General features: G+C 35.1%; 1 non-coding gene across 6 annotated transcripts in view; it reads right to left on the reverse strand.

The window, feature by feature from the left end:
• LOC107208924 overlaps positions 1-13,585 on the reverse strand; it is a 268,455-nt gene that overhangs the window by 205,037 nt on the left and 49,833 nt on the right. Inside the window, exon 1 of one of the 6 annotated variants that reach the window (XR_001523374.3) lies at positions 5,350-5,509. The exons of the other annotated variants lie outside the window; for them this stretch is intronic. This is a non-coding gene — a transcript (SRY-box transcription factor 2). Of the gene's footprint in view, positions 1-5,349; positions 5,510-13,585 lie in introns of those variants that run through there. 6 annotated transcript variants of the gene reach the window in all.

Raw genomic sequence — 13,585 nt, forward strand, 5'->3', positions numbered from 1 at the left:
ATCAGCTTCTTGCTTTGTTATTTATAATGTGAGGATTATTCATTTGAATTTATAAAATGCGGAGAGAGCCCAAGAAAGAAGATGCTGTGAAAGTAATAAGCATGTTTATCAGTCTGTTCTTATTCAAAATAGAGCATACATAAACAAGCCAGGCAGTGAAGGCACCCTTTATGAGCCTGAAGCTGGGATTTCCAGCCCCCTGTGCAGAGCTGTGTCTAGCAGTTACACCCACCATGAGGTGACCGGGACAATCATGACTTTTTCCCCTTTTTCAGTCGTGGAGGACAGGTGTCATTCAGGTCAGAGAGCAGCCTGGGGGCAGAGGACATTCAGTATATTCATGGAGTGTGTTGCATGCTTCTTACTGTTTCAAGAGATCTAAAAGTGACAGTAAAAAAGCATATATTCTCCTAAGGAGCAGTCATTATCTAGGCCAAATTTCTCTGAAGGGCCTTGACTTCATATGTGTTAATAAATTTAAGCTTTGCTTTAATTTTAGACCTTGGAAACTCTCATTGGTCTATGTAGGGTGTGGTCACTCAGAATTTACACAAGATTTCACATGCTGCTGGCATAAAATAAACCACAAGGAAAAAGGATCTCGGACAAAGAGGCAAGACAACTTCAGAGGAAGATCCTCCACACAAAGCTCACAAGATGTGTGTGAGGTGAGGCCATTTGGGACTGAAAGTCCCTGGTCAGGTTTAGGTTTGTTATTTCATTGCATCTCCTCAAAGAAGTTGCACACCATGTCCTGCAAGACGGCTTCTCCCTGTGAGGATTATTGGTGTTTAATGAACAGTAAAACCCCACAGATTTCTGATTTTTGTTATGTGAAAGTACATAAATTTAAATAATAGTGTTTGAACTTCACAAAACTTTTTTCTCTTGACAAGTTTGTCCCCTTCTACCCTCTATATATTTTTCACACAATCTAACCCTTTTTATATTTTTATATTCTTCAAAAACATATTTGTGAGTATCCTCTAGTTAAACCTAAATTATGAAAACATGTAAAAGATATTTAATTAAGAAACTGTTACAATTTCCATGAATTCTTGGAAGAGAGCTATTACGAACCGGAAAGTAGTGGAAGGGTAGTACAAAATTACTTCACAATGAACCCAAAATTTAATAGGTACTTCCAGTATTCTCTAATTTAGAGCTGATATTTTTTCATGTTTTAATTGGAAAATATTTTTTCCTCCACATTTATACACTAACAGCTACATGAAAAACATGAAATTTTAAGTTATAATTAATTTTTAAACTCTTTGGTTTATACAGGTTTTTTTAACCCATGATAGAAAAACTATAGCAGTCATTATGTGCATATTGCTTTTAACAATTCACTAGAAATCTCTACTTTGCTGCCAATAGAGCAGCACTAAAGAAACTGTCAAATTTCTAACACCACTTTTTTGGTTTAAGAAATACCGAATTGTGATATTTTCTCTACAATCTAATTCCACTATTACTATATAACAGATGTTTATTAGTGTTCTATAAATGCATTCTGGGCGGAACTCTCTCTTCAATTAAATATTCAAAGACATGGTTAAGATCATCCAGTCAGATTTCTTCTATAGTCTGGGCCATATAATTTCAGTTGTTCCTGTACTGAGCCAAATAATCTGTGTTCGTGGCTGCCTCATCTCCTCTTTCTGGAGAGAGTGTATTTTCCTTTCTTTTGCAGCAATATCCTGATTAATATATCTTCTTCTCTCAAGTTTGGATTTCATTGTGACATATCATTTTGCTTCAGTAAGTAAATATATAAAATGTATATCCAAAGTCAGGTTTGAAAGCCGTGTAACAACTGACCTATTACAAACAATGGCTCTTCTATAGTGGGTAGCTTTGCCAGGATTAGTGTGTTTCGATGAGATAATCAACTATGCATTTTGTGACCAGCTCACTCACATCCTGGCAAAATGATCTTGCTGGGAGGCAGACTGCATGCTTCACTACCAGGAAATGGACAATGACAGATAGTCTGCATTTCCATTTACACGTATCCTTAATTGTTGTCACTGAAAAAGACGTGCCAGATACTGACACAACAGATCATTCAAAATAAGTTATGTATTCATGTTAAGCGTTATTTATCCAGACTGCAAAGGAAAACAAATACTGCTCTTTCTCCCCCTCTTCCTAATTAGCCAATTGTTTCAAATGCTTTTTGTTAGGGATTCAGCAATTTATGTTCTTTAAGCTTGTCATAAAGATAACGCTTATTATGAACTATGCTAAGAATACAGTCCTAATTCAGCTTCCTTTCTTTTCTAGCTACACCATAATGAAGATGTTTGCAGGATTCATTTATTTGATTCTGTCCAGGGAGCCTCATGAAATGTATTTAAAAATAAACACAATGAAAAACCCACGCTCAAAACATCACTGGCATTTTTTTTGTGTGTGACATCCTAATAACAGTGCTATGGAGTCCTGTTAAAATTTGGTAAAAGAAAAAAAAAAGCTGCATTAACAGATAGGAAATTGGAAAAGAATAGTCTAGCTAACGCTATTTAAGAAAAGCTGAAAATTATGCTATAAAACAACCTCATTAAGGCAGCTTTTAAAAAGTAAACAAAAGAAAACCCCAAATCCCTAAAGATTAGAGACAGAAAAAGTAACTTCTTAAAAATAATTTCATAATGAAACATAGCCCTTTCTAACACTGGAGACCTCCTGAATAAAAATAGTGTAGAATAGAGTTATTGTAATTATTGTTATTATTATTAATGATAATACAAAGAATGTTGGTCTTTAATTTCCTAAGACAAGACCACTCATCTTGGCCACATCATGAGTGCACAAGGACTTCTTTAGTGAAGGAAAAAGGAGCTTCCCTGGGTCTCCACACACCAACTCCCAGCCTGCATTCTGCCCTCTTCCAATTTCTCAGTGATTTCAGCTTCATCAAAAGCAAAAATTAAACAGATTTTACTGAAGATCCTAAATTAGAGAAGTCTCACCAGACTGAAGACAGATTTAAACTGTCAGTATATAATGCATAGAACATAACACAGGAACATGATGTACAGAAAAGACCTGCTCTGAATTAATCAAAGTCAGTAAAAGAAATAAATCTCACTGCTTTTAAAAATATTATCTAGTTTCAATACATATTTTCCACAGTTCTGATTTTATACTGTATTTCTTGGGAAAATCACTTTTCATGACAATCAGTGGAACAGCCTATTTCCACAATTCCTTACAGCCCAGCAGGCAGGCCTACCTCTGCAGCCTTGTTAATTATGAATCCTTTCTGCAATGCTAATAGATTATTCCACTATGAATGAGCATCCAAAATTATTTAGTAACACCTTGTTTAATATGACAGTTTTGTGATTTTACATATGAAATAATTAATTTGCTTAAAAAAGTGTAAAAAATACAAAAGAGCCTTCACTTGTGCTATCATCTCTTTTACCAGCATAAGCAATATCAGGGGCAAGTAATGAATTTCTTTGTGGGGTTGTTTGGTTTCTTTAATTTTTATGTTTTTTTAAATTTTGAAAATTCAGCCAACATCAGCTTAACTATATCTCCACCAGGTCAGTACACACAGGTCCTATAGATGTGACAACAGATGGCTCTACAAATGAATATATATGCAATATATAAACACAGTCGGTGTTTATATATTGCATATATACAATATATATATATATGTTGTAGACCGACATATATACAATGTCAGTCTATGACAATTTACTTATTCCATGTCTGCGTAAGTAAATTGTTTTTTATCTTTAGAATGTGAAAACAGAATGCAGCTTAATTTGGATTTGGTTTTATTCCCACCATTTTTCGTTTTGACTGCAAAATCCTTATTCTTTCACTACAGTATATGGCCTGACTTCAGAAATGCATAGTATCTACCTATTCCTCAAGCTTTCAAAAACCAGATTTCTTATAAAAGAGTCAGACATTTAACTCCATACACAAACATTAATGCACCAGTCAACTCCAAAAACAACAGCTTCCATAATGGACTGTTACACTGACTAATCCAGTCTCTCCTTCATTGGCATGAAGTTGATGTGGACCATTCCATATTACCTGGAAATCAGCAAATCCTTTACAAGGATTTATGCTAAATTGCATGGTAGAATGAAAGGTTTTTAAGTAAATTTTTTAGAGAAATGAATTATGGCACTAATATAAAAGCACAAGACAGACTAGAGACTGCTGTATTCTCAGAGCCATATAGATACATTTTGTTCTTTTGTCACTTAGCAATCCCATTTCAATGGAAGATGTAGGAATTAAACCCTCTTGAAAACCAAGCCATTAACCCTTGCCTCAGTTTACCCAGTAACAGTGTCTTATGGTAAAATATAGATGTATTTTACCACAAGAGTGCATTGAAAAATTCTCTCTTTTTTATTGTTCTCTTCTAGCATTATGGAAAAAGCTTTTGTAGAGTACTCAAACATACTCCAGGACCAGATAAAGGACTTCCTAAATTGGTCTAGACAAACTTATTGCTTCCAGCTTATTGACTCTCTTCAAGTGGCTTCAATTTCCTGTGTCATTTCAGGAGTAACCTAGGGAAGGAATGAGGAGCTGGTTGAACCATATCCCTGGCACACCTATGTCAGTCAACACTCCATACCAGGTGGTCCCTAAACTGTTCAGACAAATTATCTTCAGACTGCTAAGGATAGGCCAACTTACATTTACTCATTTATTCAGTCAGGTATTTCCTGATCTCACAAACACCTTCAAATAAGCTAAAGACACAAAAACTCCACAGGAATTGCCTGCTGCCCATTTACTGGTTTATGGAAAGGTCTTTAGGGTGTGCTAGTGAAGGATGAAGGTCGATGGATGGATTTGCATTTTCCCACCTTTCTAGAACCATTAGATCATAAATTTGTCTCCCACAGACAACTTCACTGTAGAAGAGGAAAATCTTTTTCATTTCTGTTGAACCCAAAACAGAAACATAAACCAGCAGCACTTTGACGTAAGAGTGTTTCTTTCTACCACAGCCCCTCTTGATCTGAGCTAAAGCAGATTGCAGGACACCATCATCACACGCCCCTTTTTGTCACAGGTTGTCACGAAGGCCAATTAATGGCATGCTATTGCAGGCCTGATATTCCATTTAGCATCCAGCTGCATGCTGATTACAATATAGTTATGACATTAATATAATTACACATTCTATATATAATAGGCATTGTAGAACATATAATAACATAATATTGCAACAAAAGACAGTCTGGAGCACAAGTTCTGAAAATACGCACAGTTATTTCTTAATTTATTTTCCAAGCCTAATTTTTTTCTCCTTCTAGCTACCTCCATTACACTGAGGGAAAAAGCAACACTCACCCAGATGAGGTCACAAGAGTCCTGTATGAGCAAACAGAGCACCCCAGCCTGGATCACACCTGGTGAATGGGATAAAATCCTCCAGCAGAACCACACAACTCTCCCCCCGCCTCAAGGGCAGACAGCACCAGGAAAGTGCAAACCTCCAGACTCCTCAAACATGAGCCTGCTATCTCTGCAACACTCTCGGCTGACTACATTAGAAACAGGAGAACAACTCCACGAAACAAACTCTCGTGTAATTCCTCATATCAGTACTGATGGACTAACCAAGCCATCTCAGAGAATTTCCCCGTTCATTTAGCTTGGCGTAAAATATCCAGCCCTTACGGTGCAAGAACAATACAAATGGATAATCAGGGGTATTGATTTCATAATGATTAATGGATATTGTACAGTATCTTTTTGCACTCTGCTTTCCTTACACAGCCAAGGCTCCCACTAACGTCACGGGGAGTTTCTCAAGTGAAGAATGCTGGACTAGGTAAATGTTTTTGCACTTCAGGGCATCTTGCTCCGTTTGCTTTGTGCGTAATAAAAGCTTATACTTGTACAGTAATTTAGCATTTCTGAATAAACAGAAATTGTGATTCATAATTCTCTATCTTCTTGTCCTCATTTCTCAAAAAAAAAAATAAAAATGAGTCACTGTTGTTTAATCCGATAATTATGCAAACACTAAATCTTACACTGGAGGAGAAAATGTTAACACATATTGAAAAACTAAAATGTGTAGAACTATAATCTGTATGATAAAATGTATTACTCTGTTTAAAAGGATTGTTTTACAGAAGCAATTAACAATCAGCAATCATACAGTTCAGCCCGGTGTTTTGATGCCATCTGTTGGAGTAAGGCTTCACATTCCCTCGAATGAAGCTATAATTTTCCGTTTATGATTTCATTAGATGCATAGAGTGTAACCGCTACAAAAAGAAAGAGGATTTCACCAAACACTTTCATTTTAGAAAGAGCTGCTCTAAACATTTCTGTTTCACACAAATCTTCTCCCAAGAGGACAGGAAGTTGACAAATTTGCAGTCATTTCCAGAACTCAGTAACACATCCTAGAGTTTGAAGAAATGTGTCAGAAGATTTATTTCCTACTAAAAAATTTCTGAAAAATTAATTTTAGAAACAAAACACATTTAATTTCACTCAAAAAACTGCTGTAAAAATTACTCAGAAAAAAAAAAGATTTTTTTTTCTTCATGTCCAAAAACTATAGTGATGTTTTTAGAATGGAATGAGTTTGTTATTTTATATGTCTCATAAAAATACATTTTCCAGTTTTATAAATTCATTAAATACTTGATTAAATCTTTGGGGGATTTTTCACTACACTAGGGGGAGCCAGATCACTACATTGTAGACACAATTAACTAACCTTCTAAAAAGATTCTTTTAAAAATAGCCTTATAATCATCTCTAACTGATAGACAAAACATATTTCCATATGATATCACTAACACAGAAGTCCCACAATATACCATGGAATATTAAGTAAATAATAAAAGCCATAGAAATAAATTAAAATTACTCTTATTATTTTTTTATTTTATCTTTGCTATTATAAAATAGCCTGCTTCAATGTATGGAGGGGAAAAAAAACCCCAAACACCAAAACCCCAAATCAATCACCTGAAAACCAATCTAAAATAATTCTGCTTTTCTTTCTAATACCACACATCATGCAGATTCACCTCTATAATATTGGCCATTATATTATTAATTGAACACTAGCATAAATAAGGAATGCTATTACACTGAATGCATAATTATTACATTTTTCTTTTGCACTGATACTCATGAATTACACAGAATTTTTTGCTAAGAGTAGAAGGAATAAATTCTAGTTTTACTTTTCATGTGCCTACAAGTTTTAGTCTTCTAAGACAGACACATTTGTAAATCTTTCATTTTTAAAGACTCTAATCAGTTTACTATGATAGCAGGAAAATCTCATTCCTAAAAATAAAAAAAAAAAATACTTGATCTGATAAATGATGATTTTAATTGTTGATTCCTTTCAAGCATTATGGTGAAAATTGCCCACTCAGTCACAGCTTTCAAAATCAAGAACATACAAATGTACATGGCTGCAAAATTATGCCCAACTGTACAGACTTCAAAAAACCCAACTACCCCACCCATGCCAATTCCACAGATGTCAAAGAGCTTCCTAGAACAAGGCAAAACTACTTATGAATTGCTAAAGGACCCACAAAGGCAGATGCCAGACACTGAATTGCAGATGCTGAAAAAGAATGAGCACAGTGATGTGATACTGTGTGAATCTGCTATATCTGAAAACAATGACTTTGGTTAAAAATAGGTTCCAAGAGCCTCTTGTTCAAATAGAGATCTGTTTATTCACTCCAAGGAGTCAAATATCACGCAAACCTTTTATGTGACTGAAGTTTAATTATATGAGGGAGAAATTTAGCACTTGTTATACTTGCAATCATATATTTAATTAAGAAAGAACCCTAGGATCTTGAAAAAATGTATTCTTTTCATTTCTTTGGCCTCTTTCATTAGTATACACAATTATCTTTGAGTTTTTTCCTATATCTCTCTTCTGGTAATAAATGTTCATACTACCAGATTTTTCTAGAGTACATTTTCCAAACCTGGGTGCTTCACAAAAGTTCATTCTTTTAAAACAAGGAATGCTTTCTAGTACTAAAAGAAAACTGATAAATGCAAGCATCAATATTTATCTTAACAACACAAATTTTTTCTGCTATTTCACCACCTCTTCTTTTGCATCTCCTACTCTCTACCCATGATCTATTTTTTCCCCTTACTCCATCCCCCACCAGGGGATGAGCTGCCCTGTACATCATTTGTCATTTGTATTTCCAGTTAAATCTCCAGTAGAAAGTCCTAGGCGTGGCTTTCAAAGATTATTATTAAAACAATAAAAGGAAGGGGAAGGGTGATAAGGCCCCAGACTGAGGTCCTTTGAGTCTGGTCTGGCTTGGCCAGGATTGTAATGACAGAAACATCGGTGGGAACAGGAGTATAAAATGGTTGTGCAGCAGATGCTGCCTCTGGCTTGGAAGAAAGGTTTTACCAGGTTGATTTCTTTATAAACCCAGATTCAACTCCTGTGTGAATAATAACTTGTATCTCAAAATGTGACCCTTAAAATCCAAAGAAAATTAGATTTGATCTAATCTGTGAAGTCCAGAAACAAATCTGACATGACAGAATAAGATGCTGGATTCAAGAAATAATACAGCATTTCACTCATGAATATGCATCAATAGCTATGAGAGAAGGAAACTGGATCTCTTCAGGGTTTCCTGGATGACATGTGTCCATGGCTCCTCTACTGTATTAGGCTGAGAGCTGCAGAAATATTTCCATCAGAAACTACTTTGGATACTTTTGAAAACTTATTAAAAAATATAATAATGCTATTATCAGTACTTTTCCCAAGCTGCAAATACCCTACACACAAGCATACCAAACAGCACAAACATATTTTATACTCATGGCTGTCATGTCTTCACTCTTCTGCACTAAAAGGAACTTCTCTCATCTTCAACATGATGCACATTTGCATTTTATTAAATTAAAATCAGAAATTTGGACAGAAAATCATGTGCTGAAGGCAAGGGTAAAAAGAGACAAATGTTACTTGAGTGAAACGAACAATATTTTTTCCTGTTCTTACTCTTGTGCAAAAGGAAGTGTTTCTAATTTCAAGAGATCTAGTGACTGATTGAATCTGTCACCTTTTTTCACTGAAAGAGGATCAAGGTAATTTTCATGTCTTAGTTCACCAGCAAAAATCAGTAGTTATTGACTATAGCGAGCACAGAGAGCAGGCAGTAGGGACAACCACTTCTGATCTTTTATTAGGACTAAATACAGAACCTGTGAAAACTGGTCCTACACTGAAATTATGTTTCTTCCCAGGCATTCATAATTCTGTGAATTACTGAATGAACTAATTACACAAGTATTACTGCTGCAAATTTTTATTGATTGTATACCTTATCTACCTAGAAATAGCTCAGGCATGTTCTGCCTCTGTGAAAGAGCAAACCTTGTAGGGAGGTGAATACTGTCTATTGTGACCTCGTTTTACTGCCCAGCTACTCAGAAGAGTTTTGCAACTCAAGCAGGTCAAGTTCTTGGATGAAACAAAGTAAATTTTGCAATTTGTAGGTCCAGAATTAGAACTTCTCACAGATCTGGAATGATAAGGAACGTGTTCTTAGAAAAGCTATTTTGAGGAAAGGTTTGAAATTATGAGTATGAAAATCACTATTGAAAGCATATTTTGATTATAGCCTGAATTTCAGCTGAGTTACAACAATGTGCCTGTTCATCACCCTTTATCAATAGTAACTCTTGTTTGTCAGCAACCTTCTCCCATGTAGCTTATTATATCCTAAGTAATGACTTCTGGAGGTAGAAGAAAGGTAAATTAAAAGATGAGACTTTTAAAAATCTTGTATTGTGAGAAAAGTTTAAAGCAAACAAACAAAAATCTTACAAAACTCAACCAAAAACCCCACAAACACAACAGTATAAAGCATTCTCGTAAAATTCTTTCTAAGATTATTAAATAATTGCATTAATAATTCCTTAATGCCAGCACTGTTTGCCTGCTGATATATCCAAATATTTTTCTTGATATGTCTGCCTCAGCATTACACTAGGAGATTGTGTTTTGCACCTTATTTAATATTCATTTCAAGTATCTTTTGGAAGAAAATGCTTCCAGGGATACAGCCCTACAATTTAATTTCTGTCCCAGAGAAATCACTGTTTTGAGATAGTGGTGTACTACCTCACAATGACTTCCTGCACAAGGGGAAAATTTTGGTCCCAGTTTATAAACATCTACCGCAAATGCTTTGATTTTCAGATTGTTCTCTGGATTTCTGGGTTAATTTTTGCCTTCCAGAGAAGAAGGAAAGATGAATAAACTACTGCCACAACAGGCACAATCTATTTAATATGTTATGAGTACAGGCACATTATCTTCAAAGGCAATGCTTGATGAACAAAAGAGCACAGGTTCATTTGAATTAACCCCCAGTGAAAGTCACAGGTGTTGCACAAGAACATGGCAGTTTCTCCTCTCCCTGTTCCTCTCACCCTGGACAGCTCCTTAACAAGGGCAGTGGTTTGCTCTAGCAAAAGAGATTTCCAAACAAATTCACTTGTTAGATGAAGATTCTGACAATTTTTACTAACTGAAGAAAAAGTGACAAGAGAAAGAGAAACATTTAATATTTCATTTAAAGAAAAAATATAGAAATAACTACTCAGGAGGTTTCACAAGTTTTAACATCAAATGACACTACACCATCCTGAAGCTCGAAAGTGACCAGTCATTTTACTTTTTTCTAAAACTATAACAACTCATTACTAACTGGTAGTTGGTTGGGTTCAACAGCTATTATGATAAAGAACAGACTTTTCCTCCAGCTAAAGCATGTGCACTATCAGGTGAAGTTAACAAATGAGTTCTCACAACCTAGGTCCTAAATATCTCCAGGGATGCCTACTACCAAAAGTACGAAATAGGTGATATAAAAGTTATTTTAGTTGAAAGCAAAAGTCAAAATTTCACTTCCAAAATGTTTTAGCATCTACTTTAAACAGTTTGCATTATTCTGTCCCTCAACGTCCTTTGCCAAACTCAAAGCTTGTTATAACTGAGCTGAGAGAAGGGGTTTTATTCCTTCCATGAACTTAGTGTAGCATTAATGCCTATTAACCACCCACCCCAGAGTTCCTTATCAGCTACCAAAAATTATTTTCTGGCAGAGTCAGTCCATCAGTATGAATTCAGTGTAAAAATGTATGTCTAAGTCTTGTACCTGACTTTAATTTATCTAAGGAATCTCTTATTCATAGCATGCGAACAACATGGTTAGGATGGTTTTGTACTTAAGAAATTGTTAAAAAAAAAAGGTTCTGAGAGTTAGAAGACTAAATTCTATTGATTTGAATATTAGTGTAATTCCATCACTAAGTAGCTCCTACCATTGGTATCCTCTACCATTAATCATCTTAAATATCATCTAACATTTACATCAGCTGAAAATAAATTCAGATGCCTCAATCTAGTCCCTGGCAGGTACTCATTAGCATAAGAAAACTGCTCCATGACTGCACACTGATGATATTCTATGTTCATGAATCACTTAAAAATCAAAAAGATACAAATCAAGGTGCAATTTTCAGAAGTCAGCCTTTCTACTTTTTTTTTTTTCTGGATTTGTTTGTTTTCTTAAGATAAACCCTCTCAAGTGTATTACAGCCTTACACAGGTAAATCAGGACAAGAAATTGTGTCTCATACACTCAGTTTTAGTAGACTCAATATCTCTCTCTATCAGCGCAGAATTCATCTAAAATTGTTATAAAAGACAAATATATTTATGATCTACTAAAACTATAAGAAATAAATTTTAATAGTGACCGCTCTAGACAAAAAAGAACCTTGAAATCAAACCCCTACATTTCAAGAACTGCTAAGATTATAACCGCTCACATGTACACCCTTTTAAAAAAATCAAGTGAATGTACACAGTGAGAAATCTATGAAAATATCAACAGAAATGACATTTTAACTAAAGGTGTGTGGAAAAGCTTTTATCTGAATTTTTGCTGGAGTACCTCAGAAATATATGTGATCAGTTATTCCAGAGAAAGAAAACAACAGGTTAGGTACTTGTTGAACCAAGTAACATAATCTGCCCTGTGAGTTCTTAGTTTATTAATAAACAAGCCAACAAACACAGTCTTAGATTACCTATACTACACGTATCGGAAAACATCTGTACCAAGCAGTTTCAGTTTAAATTCTGCTTTTTGACCAGATGACTCACATCCACAAAGAACAGAAAAACAGTATTTACCTTCACTTTCTTTTCTGCTGTCAGAAACAATACCTGATCTAATTTATTTTCCATAGTCATTCAAAACAGTCAATCTTTTCCCTGAAAACTTTGAGGATAAGTCAGTCTCACTGAGCAGCTAAAACAAACAAATACATCAATAAACACATAATCTTCTATACTCTGACATGAGCTAAGGCAGACAAGATGAAGGCATTGCAATAAAAACATCTTAGGAAATTTAGTGTTCAGGCTACAGTGGTCAGAGTCTGCTCTCAGTTTCACAAAGCATCTGCTTACAACAGCATTTATTTAAGGGAACAAGACTCATGATGATCACTGGTCTAAGTAATGCCAGAATGTGGCACTGAAATTACATCTTTGCTTTTGGAACACAAGCAAGGCTTAATATACTTTTCAGCTGGACTTGCAGCTCAAACGCGTTTTAGCTCCCTCTCACAAGGTTTCCAGGAAAAAATGCAGACCAAATGGAAGTCTTATAAAATACATCATATGCATTCATCAATAGGCTCAACTAAGACATTTCTCAAGCTTTTAATTTTGATAAAAATATTACTAAGTTTAAAATACAAGTCCCTTATATGCCTAACATTCAGGAGACTGAAAAATGAACGGATGTCGTCCCTTTCTCAAATACACATAGAATTCATGCTGCAAGAGATTATGACTACTACAGTATATCAACATTTTATTCACTCTTTAAAACATGAATATTTAAACAGAAGACATTTTTCCCCATGCAGAAGCCTAAATAGAAGCTCTTATCTGAAATAGTAAAAGCTGTTATTTTTTTTTTTCAAGAGGTTTTAGACTGTATAGAGATAGTTACATACACAGGCATCTCAAATGAGAGGGCACCATACATACATGTAATTGGTTGCCTTTTCTTTTTCCTCTGCAGTCTGTACAAAACGTGAAAATGTGCCTGCTTCTGACTAGCCATTAAAAGGCAGTGGTTGCACCATACTGTGATTTGGGGAGCTGAAGAAAATAGCCAGAACTGACTGATATCTGATAAACAGTAACAGGAGTCAGTTTATTGCACCAATCGTTAAATAATGGTGCTGATTATAAGGCTGCTAACTGCAGATGCTGTAATTGTCTGTCATAAATCTTAGTCATTTGTGACAGGAGCACAATGAAAGAGAGCATCTGCTTGAGGGCAAATGACTTCTGATAAATATCAGCTCTGCTAAAATGTACTTGGATGTGTCTCAATATTTTGGAGAGCCATTCATGTTGCTTCCACAAATGTGAAGTTATTATTGGTTTGTATTGATTTTGCCACCTTGGTTGTTTTTTTCTTTTTTTTTCTTTTTAAAGAGACAGAGTCAGAGAGTGACT

The sequence above is a fragment of the Parus major genome, chromosome 9 (genome assembly GCF_001522545.3).
Source record: "Parus major isolate Abel chromosome 9, Parus_major1.1, whole genome shotgun sequence".
NCBI lineage: Eukaryota > Metazoa > Chordata > Aves > Passeriformes > Paridae > Parus > Parus major.